Below are 22,725 nucleotides of genomic sequence, written 5' to 3' on the forward strand. Positions count from 1 at the left end.
CTTGTTTCTTCAACAGGTTTAATCTGAGCATTATTTATTTCTAGCAGCTCACTGAGTAAAAACGAGTAAATGTCACATGTTGGAGATCAAAGGCAGCACTGGGGCGATGCTGACGCCTCATTTGTGGAGGGAAAGTGGAAAGAGACAGTGGACGGAGGTATCGAAACCTCTGGAGTCGATCAATGCACCGCCTCCACATCTGGAGAGAGACATAGCTGCATCCGCCCTTATTGATCTCAGAATTAATTAGTCCAGCTTCCTCCAGTGCTGACCGTCTCACACTGGTCATGAAATAGAGAGGGAGGCTGAATATCAAAGTGATGACCACCAACACTAGCTGAACTTCCTAACCTTGAAGCACAAACCAAATTTCAGTCAAACTGCCAGCACGCTGAGAACTCAGTCAACGAGTTCAATCGGGGAAAAAATACATTCAGAGCCTGGGAAGTCAGTTTTAAATGTCTGGCACTAAAGAGAGAGACTTGGTGGTAAATGGGTTTCGTCAGATACAGACATTTCTTAGAAGTGTTGCCAGCCCTGCTGTGTCGGGGGAGCATCCAGAGGTCTGAATTCCTGCATTTGTCAATAAAAAAGCTTCATTCCTCTCAGTGGATGAAGGCTGCTCCCAGGGCTGGGTGTACTTCATAGAAGGCCTCAGGGCAAAATAATTGCGGTCGGTTCACTTCGACTCAAACTGCCAGTCTTTGGGCTTGGTTATTAGTAATAACTATTTAAACTTGCAATAACTATAGTAGCGTACCTGGTAAAAGTCTTAGTGCAAAATGACAGACCTGAACTCTGACTGACTGTTAGAATTCATAGTGAGATCAGATCTGTTAAAAATGACTGCAAGGAGATTTAGTAAAGTTTTGAAATACACTTAAAATGAATCCTTGTGCCCAGGGTGCGAATTGCCGGGGGGGGGGGTTAGGGGGCATTTTCCCCCCTTTTGGTACTAATATCCCCCTCTCTGATGATAAATTTTCATCCTTAGAGGTACTGAATGCTGGGCCATGGGCGCGCATACACACCGCTGGCGTACCCACATTTGCCCATTGCAGCGCAGTGGCATGGGCATATTTTGCATGTGAAATTATACAAAGTAAGTTATTACAGCTCTCCTCGCTCGGTACAGTCTGCCTCTTGTAAGCACAATAAGTAGCTGACAGACGTGTCAATCAATCAGCCCTTACAGCCTCATCCAATCCCTGCCTCCCGACTCAACTCTCACGAGCCAATGACAGCCAGCTGACACAAACTTACCGGTAGCTTGTGTACAAAGTTAGCTAAAACAGCAGCACGTCCAAACAACCAAAATTAACTACATGCGAGCACATAAAGGACAATACTGAAAGAGGAAGGACTTCTGAAGTGTAGCGAGATGTTGATTAGATTTATTTTTACAGTGAATGTCTGTTGGAATCCTGATGGCTCAAACCCCACAGCTGAAGGTGCTAACTAGGTGCCGCTGTCAAACCCATGTTATGATCACAGACTGATAGAACATCAATGTCCTCTGAAACTCAGCGAGAAGCAAAATTACCAGGTCAGGAGCCAACTCTCTTTAAAACCACCACCAAGTCCAGTAAAGCATTGAGCTGGTAAAATGCACAACAACCCCGATTTTCGACCCCATAACAGCTGCAGCAGCAAGATCATACCCAATCTAAAGAGCGCAGATTTTCATCTATCAGACTTATTTAAAAACCACCATCTCAACAGTTTAATGGATCTGAAGAGACTTAACGGACTTCCTATGAACCGTACAGAGGAATAACTGGCTCAGAAAATGGACAAGATGCTCCGTGATGGCGTGTAAGCTCTCTGTGTAAACATGTAAGGGTCGGCTTTATGTCACCTGTGATCGTCTGTGATGAAATTAGAATTATATTCTACAACCATGCATGTTTGGCAGTTGAGAGGTGATTGTATGACATAGTGCTGCTGTGTGGGGTGTCCCACATCTGCTGTTTAAGTTTAAATGATGTTATTAGCATTATTGTACAAAGCTGTTATTTTTCTATGTGTTTAATACATGCAGTTGCTACAGGCCTGCATGTTGACTCATGCAGACTATAATATTGTTGACAATTCCAGAACCTTTGTGTTGCAAAAGCCTGTTTGCATTTTGCTTTTGACATGCAGTCATCGTTCCGTTGTTTCTTGTCCAGCTTTATTGCTTCGCGCTTAGCAGACATTGGTGCTCCTCATTGTTGGCATGAACAAGGAAAAATTTGTTAATTGTTGTTCCCAGCTTTCCTGGAAATAAGAGTTCGTCTGATTGTACTTTAATAACTTCTAATAGGCCCAGATTGAGAGAGGGAGAGAGAGATCAATCACTTGAAACGTATGAATCATCTGCTATTTAACTGTGTGTGTTATTATCATTTCTGATAAACTCGGTGTGCCATCAATATGCAAAACTCCAGAGTTTTTGGAATTATCAGGTGAAAATCTCAAGCTACTTAAATTTTATAATTTATAGTTTATTTCAATGGTGAGCAAAATGGATTCTCAATAGCTTATAATGAACAGCCAATTTATTTACAGTCATTGCTCCAATAGACGTGGCTCCGACAAGTTCAGAGTTTATAATGAATAGAGCGGTGATAATCCACGCAGCTGACCAGCTGATCCAAGCGCAGTTAGCACATGTTAGAGTCCTGAATCTATCCGTTAAAACACAGAAGTCTACAGTGCTGTTTGCACTATTCACTGCTAACTGAGAAATACTGTTAGGATGGATGATCAGCTGTCTGTCTCCATCTCTTCCGCTGGCATGGCCAAGGAGGAGGAGCTGACATATACCATCAAATATCAAAAATATATACAAGATGTTATAAAATGTTATATGGTTAACCACATTATTATTATATAGTGAAATGACTGGGCTGAGGTCTGCCATTGTGTCCTCACAAACAACACACTGCAAAGTCAAAAACCAGGTGAGAATAGGTTTGAAGGTTCACAGTGTATGCCTGGGCTATAGATTAAAGGCTAGTTGCAAGATGCTTTTTTTTCTCTCTTTTTTTTTTTTTTTAAACGTCCCCCCTCTAGTTTTTCAACAATTCACACCCTGTATGTGCCTCTATTTGACCTACAGAAACAAACAAGACCACCAAGGACAGGATTAGTCATGTCAGTAAACCTCACACAAAAAGAAAAGTAATATGTGTTTTGTAGATTATATTTTTGTTGTAACAATACTTGTGGGAAATTAATAGTATACCATTGGAAAGCATGTTCATTTCCATTTTAAATAGTGCCGCATTTGTAAGGACCAGGCCTTTGTGGGATGAGCAGCAGAGCTGACTATGGGGGTTGCACCCATGAAAAATCTGCCATCAACTCTTATGTGTTGTTTTGGTGGATTGGATGATTGAAGTCTGAAGAAACAAGATATATTGACATGTGGAAGAACTATTCACAGCCACAATAGCCTGCCGCCACCTTCTCCTCATACAGGTCCCCAGCCTGGTCACACATTGCTGTGGGATGGCATCCCATTCTTCAACCAGCATTTGTCACAAGTAAGTGGTTGTGTTGGTCACGCTGGCATGAACAGCAAGTCAAAGCTGATCCCACAAACGTTCAGTGGAGCTGAGGTCAGGACTACTGGCATGCTGTTCCATCCTCTCAACTCCCAAATTCTGGAGGTAGTCTCTGATAAACCCCACTCTGTGGGGGGCGAGTCTTGGAGGATAGAATTCAGTCCCAGACTGTGGAGACAGGGGATACTGGTTGCAGAATATCATCTCGATATCTCTCTGCATTGAGATTGTTTGACTGGTTTGGTACAGTTTAGCTCAGTAAACCCTGATTGCTCGCTTGCATTCTACAGCCAATGTCTGTCTCACCTGGCACATTGAGATGGGAATTCTGGCTCCCAAAGAGCTCTTTGTTTGGTACCATTTTACCTTAATCAAGCAACAAAAGATTACATACAAAATATGGACCTTGCCTGTGTCACTCAAAGAAGACACGGCTGGTTGATGAGCGACACATCACTATTTTGGTACCTTTCCAAAATAAAAATATTTGCTTGCCAACCCCAGTGAACCTGTGGAAATGTAGTCTAAGGGCAATGTAACAGGCTGTGTAATTTATCAGTAGGACACATGGCATGAGTGGGATTAAGGATTTCACCGAGCACTTACCCTTTCGTTAAGGAGCAATTATCTTGTGTTTTTCACATGTTGTGAACACAGGTAAAGGCTGTGTTAACAAGGACAGCAGATGGACAAAAACTGTTATTGCATTCCATCTTATGATTGTAATAGTGAAAAATGTCAGCACACTTTACAATTTTTCTCTCATATAATGCAGACCTAGTTTTAGTGGATCTGCTGCTCTTTTTACTCTCTCAGTGCACTGCACTTGTTGAAAGTCTACTGTATATCATATGCAAAAGACCCATTTGAACTCCTCTGTACACTTTAAGCCCACAGGAAATAACTCCCACTTGCCTCCTGTTTATGCTAACACTGTGTGTACTAGTACCAGTGCCTCCATAATATTTAGACTGCACCAAGCAGCTATGGTATGCCAAAAGTGTGCATCCAACTGTATGCATACTGTCAGCAAAGTCAAGACTTTGTAAGTGCAGCAATATTTTCATCTCATGGTGTCACCTATATCTTTCTATAGCTTTCCTGACAGTCTGAGCATGCAGTTTTTATAATCTACTCATTTGTGCAACAGCCTGAAAGTTGTATGGATGTTAAAGACTTGTTTTGTTTACTTAAGGTATTTTTCTGCTCCAAACTGATCAATATATGCAAATACCTCCAATATTTACCTTTATTATGCCACAGACTCTAATGCATCCCTCTAAAAAGAAACCTATTCTGCATTCTTACTTGTTGGCTGATTTCTGACCTTTACAGACTTTTTCCCTGCATCCTGAAAGTAGGTGAAGTTCTGACAGAAACCTGCTCTGCTTACACAGACCTGAAGGTGAGTCACCACCCTGCTTCGCCTCAGTGACAAACCTATGACACTGAGGATGAAATATTTCTTTTTTTAAAGCTATTGTCACCTTCCCCTGGTTATTGTGAGGTAACTGTGCCAGTGTGGAGAATCCAACACTTATACATTAGTCTAATGAAAGATTAAAGTTCAAGATCAAGCAGTAAAATTCACTATCCGAAGAGGCGAGGAGAATATAGGACATGTAAAGAACAGGCGTCTTTGGTTGTCTGGTTACCCACAACAGAAACACACAAAACAAATCCGTGATCACGAGGAGGAGAAGTTTCAGGAAAATGCAGAGTGAGAGTGAGTCACCTTGTCGCCCACACCGGGGCTATTAACGGCTTTGTTTCCATGTCAACTGGACGGCTGGTAATGTTTAAATGGACAGTAGAAAAGGTGCATGATGGCACGGTGGGAATGAAATCTGGACTTAGGTTTGTTTTTCATCAGCTCTCATTATTTTCATTTTCTTTCATACAAGAGAAGAAGGGGATTTCAATCAAGAAATGATTAGATGATCATGTACATAACATTAAAAGATGAAAAGGAGGGGGAACATATCACAAATATTAGTCAAAATCGTTGACGAACAACAAAACATTTAGAGCTCCCCCTACTGAGTGGCTGCAGTAGAGGTTATAAGCTCCGCCTCCTCCATGTTAACAGATGGGACATGACTCAAACTTTCAAATCAAATGACCCACCAATTTAAATTTTCTCAGTCACGTTTTCTGTCATTCAAGCTCTTTGTTATTATGATCATTGAGGCCCCAGTGTTTGCTTTTCTTAAAAGTTTAGTTTTAACTCAGTTATTTGATGCTTTAGAGAGAAGATTCCATGTCAACAGCTATTTTAATCTACTGGCCCTGCTACCATATGGGAAAAAGAGACAGCCCTGCCTACTGAGGGGCACTGCATGCAGAGGCCTAATTGTTCTTGAACCAAAACCCAATTTTTTAAAAAAGGTTGTTTTGAAGAAATAAGAGCTGAACTCTTGGCTGCAAATATGACTGGAGATTGGGGTTGCAGATGTCTGCATTCAGTCAGAGTACTGATGGAGGGGTGGGGGAGGAGGTCAAGGGAAGCAGTATGTCAAGGGAGTTTATTTTGGTCTGAGAGACTGGTGCCAAAATGTTCCATCCACTCAACAGAAAATCAGATATTCTGCCCTTAAATGAGTGTTTAGGTTAGTGAAATGGCCAGACATCAAAAGCTTGTTTGCATTCACAACTACACATGAAAGTCAGATGGAACAAAGAAAAGGTAGTATGCCAAAGTTTTAGGTCAGGGGTGTTAAACTCAATCACAGCAGGGGCCAGATTCTGAATTTTGGCTAACCTGAGAGCATAACAGAGTCAACACTTAAGTATTTCAACATTATTTTCAACAGGAAGTGATAATAGGGGAAAAATAAACACTGATGATAAATGATTTTGAGATTTAAAAAAGTCAAAATAACAAGTTTAAAGGCTAAAAATCTGAGATGAAAAGTCCAACTTATTAGTTTGAAAAGCCAAAACTCTAAATTAAAGACCCTGTAAAGTGAAAATAAATCTCTATTTAGGATTGCTGTATGACAGGCCACTGTGTAATGAACCCCTAGGTCAACTTCCAGTCAAATAAAACATCTGTAATTTGATGAAATTAAGCTTTAAAATCATGAAAAATGAGGCAGTAAAATCCGCTCGATGATGGTGTGGGCGTGTCTGTTGAAGCCACGCCCACTCAGGAGAAATACAAAAAAGAAAAAAAAAAAAGAAATTAATCAAATTTTTTAAAAATGCTACAGTCTGAATGGAGAAAGCATTCACACTATTAGTCCACCCCTTGACCTTACATTGACCTTATAATCAGAGTGCAGCTGCCTGGCTCTGTGCCAGAGCAGAGGCTCAGATCTTTATTACTATACTTTAAATGATCCATAGACCATTGTGGCTGATAGATTTAGCAAATTCACCTCACAATGAACATAAAACAGCATTTAACTGACTGTTAACTTTCAATAAAGGCAGTGAGATCAGCTAACAACAGACTGTCCTGAGATGAACTGCTCTCTGATTTCATACTGTAGTGTTAGGGGGCGGGGTCATTCCCCACTGTGACATGGTGACATCATCAGTCCTCATATTTGCCCCGCCCACATTTAATCCAGCCAGGAAAGAGGTGAAAAACGTTCTAATGGTCTAAATCTAAAATTCAGTCACAAGTTGATCTCAGTGTTTTCACATGTTTACAGCAGCCATATTCCAACATATCCAGTGTGTTAAGACACAAATTTTGGATTTCACTTTACAGGGTCCTTAAATGTCAAAATAATATTTTCAAAAGGGAAATATACGAAATAGAAAGTCACAAGCATGTTTGTCAAAATAAGGGATACAATTTGAAATCATGAGTTTAAAATGTCAAAATATTAGTTAAAATTTAAAACGAGTCTAAAAAGTCAAATATGTGATTAAAAGTGAAGGTTAGGAGTTGGAAAAGTCAAAACATGAGATAAAATTTGAAATGATGACTTTAAAAGGTTAAATTATGAATTGAAATTTAAAATTGTGAACCTAAATGGTGAAAATATGAGATAAAAAGTCAAAATTATAAGTTTAAATCATAATTGTGAAATGCAACAAATATGAAATGTAAACACTAATCAATTTCTTTTCTACATCCTGTTTTTTTGTCAAATTGTTTGTCCTCTTTATTTTTCCAATATTTTATGACTTAATAGGACATTTCAAGGTTTAATTTACATTTTTACAATGCTGACCTCATACTGGTAGGACAGTAAATAAAAATATGATATTATCTTGCGGGCCGAGTATAACTGTACTATGAGCCAGATTTGGGCCCCAGGCCTAGAGTTTGACACCCTGACACCTGGCTTGGACTAAAAGTAAAGACTAAAATTTGAGGATGTTTTTATGGACTTATATTAGACTAAAATGGTTTTGGGTTTTCGTCGACTGAAACTAGATTAAAAGTATAAAAGGTAGAAATGACCAAAATGTGACTAAAACTAAAAAGGAATTTAATCTGAAGACTGAGACTAAAATGAAAAATAGCTGTCAGAAATAACACTGCTATCCACATAATGCAGATGCAGTTATCACTTCCTGTTTCCCATCTGGAGTTCTTTGTGATTATATGATGCCATCTGCAAATAACTTGTACCACCAGCTGATCCTTATGGTGAAAACTCTAGCTACAAATTACTTCACAAGTACATATCAGCACCTATTACAGGCTACTTTCATTTTTGTATAGACAGTGTAAGTGTAAGTGCCTCGTCCATTTTTATATGCAGTCTAGGTAGGAGGCTAAATCATCTAGCAGGGTTGGAAGATTGTGCAAGAATCTGTTCAGTGTCTTATGTCGTATTAAACATGATTTCCTGAAATAAGACAGCACAGTCTTATGACAACGTTTCACAAGATAACATGACACAAAACCCCAGAAATAGAGACTCACTGGCACTTTACCATTAACACCGGCTACATCTTCTCCTTTAAAACTGACATATGTCAAGGTGTGAGGTGGGGAGAGGTCCCTTTGGATGACAATATAAGAGTTGGTGCTGCAAACTGTGGTACATGAAGTTATATCAAAAGAAATGACGTGACATGAGATTATCAGAGAAGAGAAAATGCACTGGAGAGAACTCCTCATGAGAGCTGAATGTCACGTCAAACAAGTTCCTAATACAAAAGGATGAATGATTTAAAGCAGAGCTGGAACAGTTTCATCAAATATTATCATCACAAGTAGACGCCGTCACGCAGACAGAGAATAACAGACAACAACAATTAAACCACAAAACACCTGGAAAACTCACGGTCACATTCACCGCCTGCACCTGTCCATGTGTGGGCATCGGTGCGTGAACAAACCTGGATTTATGGGTCAGGGGGTTTTTGTGTTGGCGTGGTGGCAGCGAAGAGAAAAAAAAAAATTGGACTATTTCAGGAGAGTGAAATCAGGCTTTTAAAACACTCGGCTCCGCCACCTTGGTCAGGGATTTGGAGCGAGAACGGCCGTGCGAGGGCGGGGAGAGGGTTTCTGACAGTCTGTTTCTCAGCATGGTGCATTAAGTCCAGTTAAATATTTAACGGCGCTGCTTCCAAACAGCCAAAATGGATGTTTAGAGTCCTCGGTGGATTTCTGACCTCTTCTGGCCTGCATCCTGGGTTCCCAGCATGCTTTGCTTCTAAACAGGCCGAGTTCTGTCAGAGCGTCTGCTACATTTACTGGGATTAATTAACTCTACTGAAACATATGAGATGAGGATGGCAAGGAAGGGATAAATAAATTCAGCCCTAATTAAACTTTTAAGAGAATGTGGGGAAGCAGGAGGCCAATTTTTGCTTTTTTTCTTGCATTTTAACAAGAAGATGTAGCAAAAATAAAGAGAGCAACAACAAGATATGAGATAATCAGATTCTCAAGCAGATCATCTCTATTAGATTTAATTAAGTGAGCTGTTAAGATGCTCTAGGCTGCTATAATCTAAGTCAAAGACAGCATTTATGGTGATAATGATAAAAATGTACACCGTTTGAGCTCACATTCAAGCTCACTGGCAATAAAACATGCTGTTTATTAATGTTTTGATGCAAAATAGACCCAGACGTGCTGTTTGTAAATGTGTGGGAGGGTGTTACGCTCCTTCTGTCTCCCAACATCTGTGCACTCCTCGCACACTCAGATCTAATATCACGCTGATGAAATATGTAGGAGGCAATCCAAATCATCCTCTCATCCAGACAGATATAAACATGAGCGTACACACAGGAGTCAAATGACTGAACGGACATCCTCTATGCACACTAGATAAGACGACTGAAGCTCAAGGAGACCAAACATGGACTTATGTCAACATCTGAGACACTTTCATGGCGTCTTTGTAGCTCTGCCACTCTGAAATCAAGGAGGAAGTGAGGATGGCCAAGAAAAAGAGGCCAACATGGAGTAAAGATGGTCCAAAGAGAGTTAGAGCTGAGCTATAATTAGCATTAGCATCAGCCCGAAAGAGCATTTTGGGTGATTTCATGCTGTATTCTGGGATTTGAGCACCATTTTAACCCTTTGGGTTATATAAAATAAAATCCCATTATTTATTGGAATGAGGCCAAGCTGCTGATACATTCAGAGACAAAATGGAGAAAACAAAGATAGGAGAATGGAAAAATGGAGCCATTCAACAGCCCATTACTAAAAAATCCCAATAGTCTGAAAAATTAATGAAATTAAATTAAGCTCTGAAAATAAACTCTCCCTGCAGTATTTAAATGGTAGGCCGCTGGAGCTGTCCGTGGTGCTGAATCGTAAGGGGACTAATCCCAAGAAAGGCACCAAGGTTTCTTCTATGTTTGGACATTTTTGGATCCCTGGGAATTTAGATAATTTGTAAAATGAATATTGAGATTCCACCTTTAGCATAGAGACTTATCATACAGGTGTATCAAAAAACAAAAGAAGATAGGGAGAAAAGTTTGATTTAATGCAGTTGAATTCAAATGTTAATCTCCCATAAAGATTCATCTCATCTCAGTGAAATATTTTAAGACAGTTCATGAAAATCAAAAGTCCACTGTCTCAAAGTATTAAAATATTGTGGAAAAGTTGAACTGTAAAGGTTTCCTGAGTCTTCTTCCTTCACCCTGGTGCAGTATACACAACCAAAATCATGGGAAGACTTCTGACTTGATATAAATCCAAGCAGACAATCACTGACACCCTGTATGAGGAGGGTAAGCCACATAAGATCACTGCTGAAAGTCTCAGAGGCTGAATCAAAGCATATTCATGGAAAGCTGACTGAAAGGAAAATGTAGTAAGAAAAGCTGCACAATCAACAGGGATGAGCTCAGCCTTCAGAGGATTGTTAAACAAAGCACATTCAAGAATGAGGGGGGTTTTACAAGGAGTGGACTGAAGCTGGAGTCAGTGCGTTAAAAGCCTGTAGGTCTAGAAATTGGGCTACAAGTGTCTTCCTGGTGTCGAGCCTCTCCTGAACAGCACACCAAGTTATAAGCTTCTCACATATGCTTAGGAGAAAAAGAAGTGGGCTGCTGTTCAGTGGACCAGTCCTTTATTCAGATGAAAGTATAATTTGGAAATCAGGGTTCCAGAGTCTGGAGGAAGATCACAGAGGCCCAGAATCCAAGGTGTTTGAAGTCCAGTGTTTTCAGTTCCATGTCATCTGCTGCTGTTGGTCCACTTAACTATATCGAGTTCAGAGTCAGCGCTGTCAGTCGTCTACTAGGAGTTTCTTAGAGTACTTCATGCTTCCATCTTTTGAGAAGCTTTATGGAGATTTAGATTTCCTTTTCCAGCAGGACTTGGCACCTGCCCACAGTGAAGCCAACACTACCAGAAGCTGGTTTGCTTACCATGGTATTACTGTTTGATTTGGCCAGCCAACTGGCCTGACCTGAACCCCTAGAGAATCTCTGAGGTACTGTGAAGATGAAGATGAGAGACGCCATACTTAATACAGACAGGCTGAAGGCTGCTATCAGAACAACCTGGGCTTCATAACACTCCAGCAGTGCCACAGACTGATTGGCTCCATGCCATGTTGCATAGATACAGTAACGTGTATAAACAGAGCCCAGACCAAGTACTCAAGGGTATTCTCTTTTTTTGCACCTGTGGACTAGATCGAATCAGCCCAGCATCACATAGATTTGTATATCTAACTCACCTTTTGACTGATGTTTTGAACTCTTATTGGCAGCTTAAAGGGAGGCCACTGCAAATCTAATTACAAATTTGCAATGGGAATTAACAAAGCTATCTATTTAAGGACTTTAAACATTGACTCAGCTTTCATGAAGCCCAGTATTACAAAAAATGAGGGTTTTATTCAGACAGAATAAGTCTGTAAACATTTTATTAAGGATGCAGAAAGACTGAAAGACCAGAGGCATCCAACTAATCACCTCTACCTTTATTATCCCCTAAGGGAGGTTTTCTTTGCAGCCAGGTAAAACCATAAAACACAGCAAACACAATCACATATTCAGCCACAAGGAACACTAAAATACATGACTGAAAGAAGGTGTTAAAGGACACTGATGATTTCTTTTTTGGACAGCTTTACTTTCAAAGATCAGTTGTAAAAATCAAAACCTTCATACTGCTTCAACCATCATTTTGAAATTTAGGTGATTAATGGCGAGAAGTAATTTTTCGTCCTGTTGGATTTGGCCTTTGGTAGTCTGAATCTCAGTGGCCGGTCACTACAAAGGCATTGCCCCCAGTGAAGGATTACTTTAAGGATTAATTAAAGCAAGCTTTGGAGTTTGTCAGAAATACTGTGGATGCATCGACACATCCTCATCAAGCAGCTCGTTCAAACTCTGAATGAAGCTTTTTTCAGCTGCAAAAACTGAGCAGCAATCTTGCTTCCCTGCTGATTGGACACCTGCTCAACTATCTCACATTCCCAGACAACTCTGGTTCAAAATGTTCTTGTACTGTTTGCATTACAAATTGACAGCAATAAATACAAATGTCAAGGTGGCTGGAGTGGATTTGGCCTCGTGTTTTGGTGCTGTGGAGGATTATGCATCCTAATGTCTCATTGAAAATAACCTCAGTGCTTCAAAATGGAAGATTTGGATTGTTTGGATTCTTTCTGATACAGCAGGACAGTTTTTGATGGAGTATTATGATCAGAAGAGTGCAGTAGAGCTTCTAATGGTGAGCTGTTTCCCTTTAATTATTGTTCATTTGTAGCCTGTCTGTGAGGTCTTCAACTCCTGGAACTTCTGGAACAACTTGTGCATCCTAGTGGAGGCTGGGGACATGGAGTCTGACTGGTCTTTGCTCAAAGCCTCCATTATGGAAGCAGTGGCTACAAGCTCTGGCCAGAGAGTCATTGGTGACTGTCGTGGCAGAAACCCCAGAACCCGCTGGAGGACACTAGCGTTAAGGGAGGCCATCAGCCTGAAGAAGGGGACCTTTCAGGCTTGGTTAGCTCGGGGAACTCTGGAAGCAGCTGAAAGGTACCAGATCGCTCAGAAAGCTGCGGCTGCAGCTGTCACGATAGCAACAGCGGGAGGAGTTTAGACCCAGAACTTGCTGGATGGATTATATACACCATCTTCCCTGCGAGTGCCTCAGAATCCTTCGGGAGGACCTGGAAAACTTTGCTGGGGAGAGGGAAATCTGTATGTGATTGTGGATGGATGGATAGATGGATGGATGTACATTTCAGGTTCAGCAGGATTAATGAAAACAGAACTGGTATTGGCTATCTGCTAAATTGTTACTTTAAACATCTGAATCAGCCAAATTTTCACAGTCAGTGCATCCCTCCTTAATATTGGTGTTGTGAGTCTTCCTGAACTTTCCTGATACCAATAAATGAGCTAAATAAAGAGGATTCAGTTAAGAATGTGAGGCAGGCACAGCCTCAGGAGAGGATTTTACCACACAAAGTGTGCCGTGTTAGCCTGCAGAGAAACAGGAGTCAAGCTGGAGTGTGTCATACATGTGTGTGTCAACAGAGAAGCCGTGAGGTCCCACACAAACACTCCTGTATATGACAGACGGAGCAGTCAGAGCTGCGTGTGTGGGCTCATAGCTCCTGCTGCAGCATTATTTATAACAGGAGAGTGGGAGGCTGCATACGTTCTGATACATCATCATACAATCACTGACCACAAAAAGAGGTTAAAAGCTTTTATGCCAATCATGTTATTATCAAACAAACACAACAAGAGGACTTCTCCAGCTCACATCATTATTACCAAAACGTGCTTTGTATGCGATAATGTCCTCAGTGCATTGTGGAAAAATCCCTATAGGCGTTTCATTTCCACATCACAGAGAGCTAATGTAGATTGAACTCTTGGCTGCACCTCTTGTTTTTATATCGAGGAATCATAAAATGGCAAAGATTAGCCAGAGGCAATATGGGATTAAGAAGCTTCTATCAATATACATCCACTCGTTCATTCATACACATTCATTACTGCTCAGGGATTAAGGTCCAGGACAAGAGAGGAAAAATAAACGCACAGGAGAGAGGGAGAGAGGCCACAGAGGAGGAGAAGACAGGTAGAACACTTTGGTTAGTAAATGAGGAAAGAGGAAGAAAGGGACAAAAGAGGAAAAAGAAGAGAGGAGGAAGAGAGGTTAAGAAAAGGAAAGAGAAGGGGGAGATAAAAGGAAAGGAGGGAAGAAAAGAAAGGAAGAAAAGAAAGTGAAGAGCACAAGACACTAGAGAAGAAAGGAGGAGGGGTAGAATGAGGAGGTAAAAGAGTTAAGTAAGTAAGAAAAGGGTGGAGCCCAAAAGAGGAAAGGGAAAAGAAAAAGAAAAAGAAGACGAAGAAAAAGGAGTGATACTGACCTTATCTGAAAGGAAAAGTACAGGATAAAGAAATGGAAAGAAGGAGAGGAGGAAACAAAAATGGTATGGGACAGGCTGGGACAAAGGGGACAGGCTGGTACAGGAAGAGACAAATGGGATGGTGACAAGATGAGACAGATGGGATGGGATGGGATGGGATGGGATGGGACAGGCCAGGATAGAATGGGATGGGACAAAAAGGATGACATGAACAGGATGGGAAAAAATGGGATAGGGAGGCTGGGACAGGAAGGGACAAATGGGATGGATGGGATGGGATGGGATGGGATGGGATGGGACAGGCCAGGATAGAATGGGATGGGACAAAAAGGATGACATGAACAGGATGGGAAAAAATGGGATAGGGAGGCTGGGACAGGAAGGGACAAATGGGATGGGACAGGCTGGGAGGCTATTGGATAAATAGGATGGGACAGATAGGACAAATGGGATAGGACAGGCTGGGACAAGACAGGACAAATGGGAAGGGACAGGCTGGGACCAGACGGGACTAGCTGGTACAGTATAGGGCTGGTACAGTATACAGGATAGGGCAAATGGGATGAGGCAGGCTGGGAGAGTACTGAATAAATGGGATGGGATGGGCTGGGTGGGACACAATGGGACAAATGGGATGGCAAAAGACATGACAGATAGGATGGCATGGACTAGCTGGTACATTATTGGGCTGGTACAGTATACAGGATAGGGCAAATGGGATGAGGCAGGCTGGGAGAGTACTGAATAAATGGGATGGGATGGGCTGGGTGGGACACAATGGGACAAATGGGATGGCAAAAGACATGACAGATAGGATGGCATGGGACAATATGGGACAAATGGGATGGGAATGGATGGGGAAAAAGGGGATGGGACAGGCTTGGATAGTATAGGACAAAGGGGACTGGACAGGATAGAATGGGACAGGATGGGAAAAAATGGGATGGGATAAGTGGGGACAATTGGGATGTGATGGCCTTTAACAGGGTGGGACAAATGGGGTGGAACAAAGTAAATAGTAAGGAGTGGGACAGGCTGGGAAATGGGATGAGATGGGTAGGGAGGAATGGTAAGGAAAGGAAAGGAAAGGAAAGGAAAGTCTGGGACAGGACGGGACAAATGGGAAGAAAGAAACATAGGAGAGGTCTTTAAAGTAAGCAATGAGGTAACGAGGGAAGAAAAGGAGAGGAAGAGGAAACAGGAAAGAGGGTGATGAAACAGTGAAGTAAAGGTAAAGGGAAAAAGGAAGATGGAAATGAAAAATTTAGAAGAGGAAAATGGAGAAGAAGAGAAAAGAGAACAAAACAGGAGGATAAAGTGAAAAGAGAGGAGGAGACATATGGAGAAGGAAGTGATGGAGGGATGGAGAAATAAATACTGCACAGATAAGAGAGAGGGACAGAGAGAGGAAAATCAAGCAGGGAAGAGAAAGAGATGCAAAAAAAAGGCAAAAAAGATGAGCGATAGGAGATGCAGAGAGTGAGATCAGAAGAGGAGGAGGAGGAGGAAGCTGTCTCTGCAATGATTTGGCAGAAAAAGAGAAAGAAGAGAAGAGCAGGGAGAGGGGGTGAAAGCCTCCGAAACAAGAGGAGGGGAAGTAGGTGAACTCCAAAAATACGAAGTGGGTGACAAGAGGGGATATGACTCAGCCTGACGCTGAAGAAAAAGAAAATAAAAAATGTAAGGGAGGTTCCTGTCTTTGTGACTTCTTTAGAGGCGGGTTTGGTGTCTCTGCTGGGGAGAGGGATTTCCTTAACTTCACAGTATCAGTCCCACAGTGAACTTCAAGTTCAGATTATCAGTTCATACGTCTGGACACATAACTCTGGACACTTGAGGGCCAGGGGCGAGAATAATAAGAAGGCACCTGCTGTAAGAGGGCATTAAGGAGGGTTTTGTTTTTTAAATTTTACCCTAAAGATGCCATGCAAATGTGGGGGTAATGATAAACCTTCACCAGACATCACAACCACCAAACCAAACTGCAAGCCAGCAAATTACAATCAGAGAGAAAGGAACATTATTCAAGGTGTACCTCACAAATAATCTGAGGTTTTTTAAGGACGACAGAAGGTTGGCAGCAACAGCAACAAAACAGACAACACTTAAAGTAGCAGCTGTCTGTTGGTACACTGACTTATAGAGACTGGATGGTCTCTGGGGAGAAAATCTCCCCAAATAACTTCATACATCAGTTTAAAATCAACCTGTATTTGTTATTTAGGTCCTGGAGGTACTTGATTGTTTCTAGAGTTGTCGCTGTTATGAGTAAGTCAGAAAGAGCACGACTCCCCCTACAGGACGATATCTGCAACCACAGCAACATCTGCTGACTCGAGTTCAGTGGTTTTCAAACTTTCTTGCCAAGGCACACCTAAGGTGAAGCCAAAATCTCAAGGCACAGCATATTTAAATCAATACAAAATAGACTTTTTAAATAAAGTTACAGTTTAGGTGGCCTGTAAGGGGAGATAAAGGGGAGAGCTTTCTGGGGCCCAGCCAACTGGGGGATCATGGAGATGGCAAAAGGGGGCAAAAGGGGGCAAAAATGGGTTAAAAGTGAAAAGAGGGCAAAATTGAGCAAAAAAAAGTGATCAAACAAAGGCAAAAGGGGGCAAAAATGAGTTAAAAGTGATTAAATACATGGTTAAATTGGGCACAAAGTGGCAAAAAAAAAAGTCAGAAAAAGGCAAAAATTGGTTAAAAAAAAAGGCCAAACAATGGGTTGACCTTGTGTCAAAATAGTAGCAAAAATGGGTTTTAAGTGGCCAATAAGGGTTAAATGCTGTAAAAAGGTGGTAAAAGTGATTAAAAAAAAGGGCAAAATGAGCAAAAAAATGATCAAACAAATGCAGAAGTGGGCAAAAATTGGCAAAAGGTGCCATAAATGGGATGAATGTGTCATAAAGGGGGCAAAATAGATCACAAGTGGCAGAACAGTGGCAAAAAGAATTACATGTTGTAAAAAGGTGGTGAAAAGCTGGTAAAAAGTAATGGAAAAAAATGGAAAAAATGGCCAAACAATAGCAAAACTGTGCAAAAGGTGGCAAAAGGGTAGCAAAAATGGGTTAAATGTGGCAAAAAGTTCCAAACAAAGTGTCAAAAATGGGTCGAAAGTCATAAGAAGTGGCAAAAATGCTAAAAAATAAATAAATAAATAATGCTAAAAAAAAAAAAAAGCAGCAAAATGGTTTAAGATGTAAAAAGAAGGTGCAAACATGGGCAGAAAAATTGGGTAACTTGGTTAAAAATGGCATGAATGAATTAATAATTTCAACACCAATTTCAACCCAATAATAGCTTGCCATGATTTTCAGCTCTTCATGAGGTAACTGTTAGCCAGGATGCTAGCACCAATGCTACTGATCCAACACACATACACCAATATCATCAATAAATCCCAACTGGGGAGGTCCTATTCTTTGAGGTTTTTCAGGGGTCCAGTCAGATCTGTGGGCAGGCCTGGTTACAGTACTTGACATAAAGTTGTAGTAAAACATTGTGTACAAAATCCCAGAGCACACCTAGACTTACCTTCAGGCACACTCGTGTGAGAACCACTGCTCTAGTTAACAGCCAGAAAACACCGGACTGAATCCAAGGAGAAATATAAATGTGTAAGCACGTTTTAGAAAGATTAGACATTTACGAGTTTGAAAAGACATGTGCTCCTCAGATGTTAGTACAAGAATGAAGAAAGTCACAAAAACAAAGAAAACTGCATTTAAAGATAATGGAGCAAAGTAATGTTTAAAATTTAAAACTTCAACAAGTAAATGTGAAGGAGCGGTTGGTAATGTCATCAGATTTTTAATGCTACAAGCTCTTATTTTGGAAAGTAGTGAAGCTATAATGAAAAATCTGTGTTTTTCTTTGGAAAGGAAATGTGTCCATTGAAAAACTGCCAGAGTTTGACTGCAGTCTCTGATAATGATACAGTCCTGATTGCTTGTGCTTCCTTTTTGTTGCTGTGCTTACAAAATAAGACTGATATCAATGGATCTTTTTCCATCATATTAAACTCTAAAACTCTGGTAGAGTGGCCACCACAAGTCATTGCAACAAACATGAGAGGGCCCCAATACTGAAGAGCTGCTGTGATTGTAGAGCAGTAAAGTGCAGCGCTTAAACAAGGCAGAAAAAGAAGGAAAACGTCCAGTTTGAAAAAAAAACATGTCTTTTCACTCTGATTGGCCCGTATTGAATGTGAAAGACAGAACATTTATCCAATCACCCTCCAAGATTTTTTTCTAGAAGTCCTACCCTTCCCGAACACTTGACATGGGAGGTTTCCCAGATGACTGTGGAATATATCCATGCAATGGTTTTTATGAAACAGTTGATCTGGCGTGTCAGGTGGTGTCAATGTTCAGTAGAAAAGGGACTTCTCTCTGCCTCAGTCTGTAACACTGGAATGAAAACTTGTATCTGAGCTAGAATAAAAAGCATAAACACTCATAGACAGCAGTGTGGGTGGGCAGTGTAATGGTGTAATCAGCTGAATTATCAGCACTAAGGGCTAATTAATTATGACAGTGCTCTCAGCGTGTCACGGCCTCTTTTCATAAGGCGCTCGGAGCCCAAAGTGCAACGAGGCGTTGAGAACTTTCCAGTAATTACACCGAGCCCACACCCAGGGGGAACGGTGGACAAATGTTTGAGGAAACTTTGTCTTTACTGTGAGCTGTCGGGGTTTTCTCCTTTACAGGTGAACTTAATTAGATAAATGGTTAGCAGCTCCAACAGCACACCTCTACACGTCAACGCACATGTCTAATTAATGTCCCTGCAGTCTCTCTTCGTTACTACTCCTAGAACCTCCACTTCAGGCACACACCGTGAAAAAGACAGTCTCATTACTCTGCTACAAGATAAGCTAACATCATGTGAGAACGCTTTTGTCTTCATGCTGCATGTTTTAACTTCAGATGAATCTGCTTTAACCTGAAGCCTCTTACATCCTGGCATTAAGGTTATTATAAGGACAGTGTAGAAGTAATATGACTCCCAGAGTAAAAACTGAAAAGGGCTTTTAACCTCCTGAGACCGGGGACTTTGTTTGGAATAGATTTTGAGTTTCTGCAACTTATTTGTGATAAATAAGGCCTGATAAGTTTGAAGCTCAGCCTCGTCTTTAAACAGGAAGTTGTTTTAACAAAAATGAGGCCCAAAAATCTCTTAAAAGTCCCGTTTCTACAGAAAAAACAGCACTGGATCAGTTTTACAGAATATGTGTTGGTCAGTTGGTCAGTTGTTGGGGTCTTCAGTTAGTAAAAAATGGTGTCGTCAGTGAAAAAGATATGGTTTCTTGTTATTTTAATAGTGGACAACAAGGACTTGTTGAGGCCACGCATGAACAAAATTTCCCCTAAAAGTTCTGAATTTCTTCCAATCCAAAATCAAAACAAATTCAATAAAATTTCAAAGAAGAAGAAATTCAAAATAGATTATGAAAGTATCCCATAAGAAGCACTTGAATATTTCTTCAAATATTTCCCGAATTCTTCGGTGAAACTTTACCATAAAGTCTGAAAATTCCAGTAGATAATTTGGCCAAAAAAATCAATGTAAATTAAAAAAAAGAGCAAAATCAAAAACCTGCAAAAGCAAATTCTCCCTAAAATTTCAATTCAAATTCTCCAAAATGTACAAATTCCCCCAAACATCCAAACAAATTCCCTAAAATTTCCACTAAAGTTCTTAAAAATGTTAAATTCCCAGTCAAATGTCCAAAATTAACTTCCCAGATTTCCATAAATATATGAAAACAATCTTTTAAAGCAACCCCCCCCCCCCCAAAAATTTTTTTTTTTGAATTAAAAAATAGATAAAAACACATCCCTCAAGTTTTCGTGAAAATGTCTGAAAATTTCCAACCCCTCAAACAAATTACCCAAATTCCCATGAAAATATCAAACATTTCAAAGGAAACTTCCAATAAAACTCTCCAGAACAAACAACCTTATCCACCGAAAAAACTGCATCAAAATGCTTAAACATTTCTGGGCTAAATTCCCCAAAATATATAAACAAATTCCCCCACATTTCCATGTAAAGTCTTGAAACTTTCATTGCAAATTTTCCCAACATTTCAAGCAAATTACTTAAAGTTCAGTGGCATTCTGGACAATTATCTCAAAGGTTGTAATAGCTGAAAATAATCATTATGTCATAGAGAAGCAAAAATGTAACAGCCTCAAATATACACCCAGGGTCTTAGGAGGTTAATAGAAATAGCTCCTAGATCCCACATACATCTCTAAATTTAGTGATTAGGAGATTTGGGGCAGTGTAGTCTTGTGTTGTGCTTGAATTTGATGAAAGAATCACTGCCTGCTCCTGTCAAAACATCACAAACTCTTTACAAAACAGCATATTATTTCCCTTTCTTCTCATTCTTTCATAGATTGATGTAGGCGTACAATAAATGAATAAAAATGCAGCACTTTTTAGCAGAATTCAATGTTAAAAGGACCCAAATAACTGAAATCGCTGTACAGGTGAGCGTCAGGTTGAGCTCGTTGAACTGAAAGTCTCTGCTGACCTCTGGTGGTGAAATAAGGAACACCGGATTTTATGCCAAACAGACAGAAACTACCTTTAAAACAAATTTAACCGTAAGAATACTCAGCAATTTTGGATAATATATCCTGTATTTTTCTCAGAAAATGCGTGTCTGAAATTTCAACGTCCACACAAACAAAAACCCCAAAAATTTTGGACAAAATTGAGTCGTGTTTTTGGTCATTTGATGGAGTTGTCACGTGAGCAGCTTAGGATAATTTTATGCTAACATGGCGGTTAGCCTTTGTGTGAATACATTTATTTCAGATATTTTTTAATTCTTGCTTTGACTCTTTTTTGTTGATAACCTACCTATCTTACAGGCCTATTATCTGATAGGTCTTATTTCATCCGCCATTCTTAACAATACACTGAAAACAAGATGTATTTGAAACAGTGACTCAATAAAAACCTAAAAATACATAAAATATACCTTCGAACTTTTTGTAGTTCTTAAAGTGTGCTCAGTTTAATCTCAGTCTATAACAGAGAGAATGCTATGAAGTGTCTAAATATTACCTCTGTTAAGAATTAAAGTCCTGCACATTTTATTCCAAATAAAAACATGTAGAAAAAACACCTTATTTGCTCTTTCTGCTTTTGTTGTTGATACAAAAAATAAAACGTACTTTCGTCTAGTAGGCCACTTCTCAACCCACTTAATGTCTGAGTATTAACCACTTACCTGCTGGAGACCTCACTGAGTGCTTCTGGGTTTTTAAACTCCACTGTCGAAAGCAGGAAAAACCTAAAAACGTCCATAGAAAGTTAAGAAAACAAGCCTTGTGTGCGTAATCCACTCCTCCTTCGACCACTCAGTCCATTTGTTAAAAAAACCATCAGAGCTAATGTGCACACCTGTGCACCTTCCCGTCTCCTCCTGCTGCTCTCTGATTGGTCGAGAGAACGTCCAAGCTGCGTAAGCTCACCTTTCACAATAGTGATTGTAACTAAGCAGCATAACTTTAAAATGAGGCTCAGGTGACTGTGAAACACCTTACTGTAAATCATGGACGGATCTCAGTGACGTCACACACTCACGTCTCAGCCCATTATTGGTCAAAAGACAGTTTAGAAAACTTTTCCCTATTAGATTTTTCCCAGTTCCTCAAACCCTACCAGTGTTCTCTCTTTTTCCTCCACGTGACATCTAAACACAGTGAAATAATGCAAAATTAACATTTTCATATAGGAGAAGCAAAACAACAATCTTTTGGCATTTATGTTTCTGTTGCATTGCAAGCCTACTGTTTTTATTGTGCTGAGAAGTGCACTATAGTGCTATTTGATAAGAGCAGTTCATCTGGGGTCTTTGCCCAAACAATATCGACCATGCCCCCTTACTGGCAAATACATTCCATCAGAATAAATGGTGGTAAATAGGAATTATGAGGTCTTTAGAGATTTAAAGGCTTAAGACATGAAAACTGCACCACTGAAGGATCATTTGGAACCTGAATCCATTTACCAAAAAGCCAAACTTAAAAAGGGCTTTCCTGGAAAAAAAAGACTAGCATCATAATATAAAATACACAAAGTTAAAGGTTTATGTCAGTGTCTGTTAAGTTTCTTATGTCTAACTGGCCAAACAGCACCCCTGAGGGGGCTGGGCTATCATGTGGGCATGCTCACTGTAGAGCAGGGGTATCAAATCCAATCACAGCAGAGGCCAGATACTGAATTTAGGTCTGACCTGAGAGCCTAAGAGGGTCAGTATTTAACCATAACTGTCAACCTCATTTTTACTGGTAATGAGTTATGGGAAAAAAAGAACTTGGCATTGATGAAACACCATTTTGAGGTTTAAAAATGTCAAAATGATAAGTTTAAAG

General features: G+C 40.3%; 1 protein-coding gene across 2 annotated transcripts in view; it reads right to left on the reverse strand.

Moving 5' to 3' along the window:
* Positions 1 to 21,721, reverse strand: part of kcnh5b (potassium voltage-gated channel, subfamily H (eag-related), member 5b) — a 266,042-nt gene extending 244,321 nt beyond the window's left edge. For both annotated transcript variants that reach the window (XM_041813394.1, XM_041813393.1), the window contains exon 1: positions 21,579 to 21,721. The gene's annotated coding sequence lies outside the window, so the exon portion shown is untranslated. The remainder of the gene's footprint in view (positions 1 to 21,578) is intronic.
* Positions 21,722 to 22,725: the final 1,004 nt, after the last annotated feature.

The sequence above is a fragment of the Cheilinus undulatus genome, linkage group 18, assembly GCF_018320785.1.
Source record: "Cheilinus undulatus linkage group 18, ASM1832078v1, whole genome shotgun sequence".
NCBI lineage: Eukaryota > Metazoa > Chordata > Actinopteri > Labriformes > Labridae > Cheilinus > Cheilinus undulatus.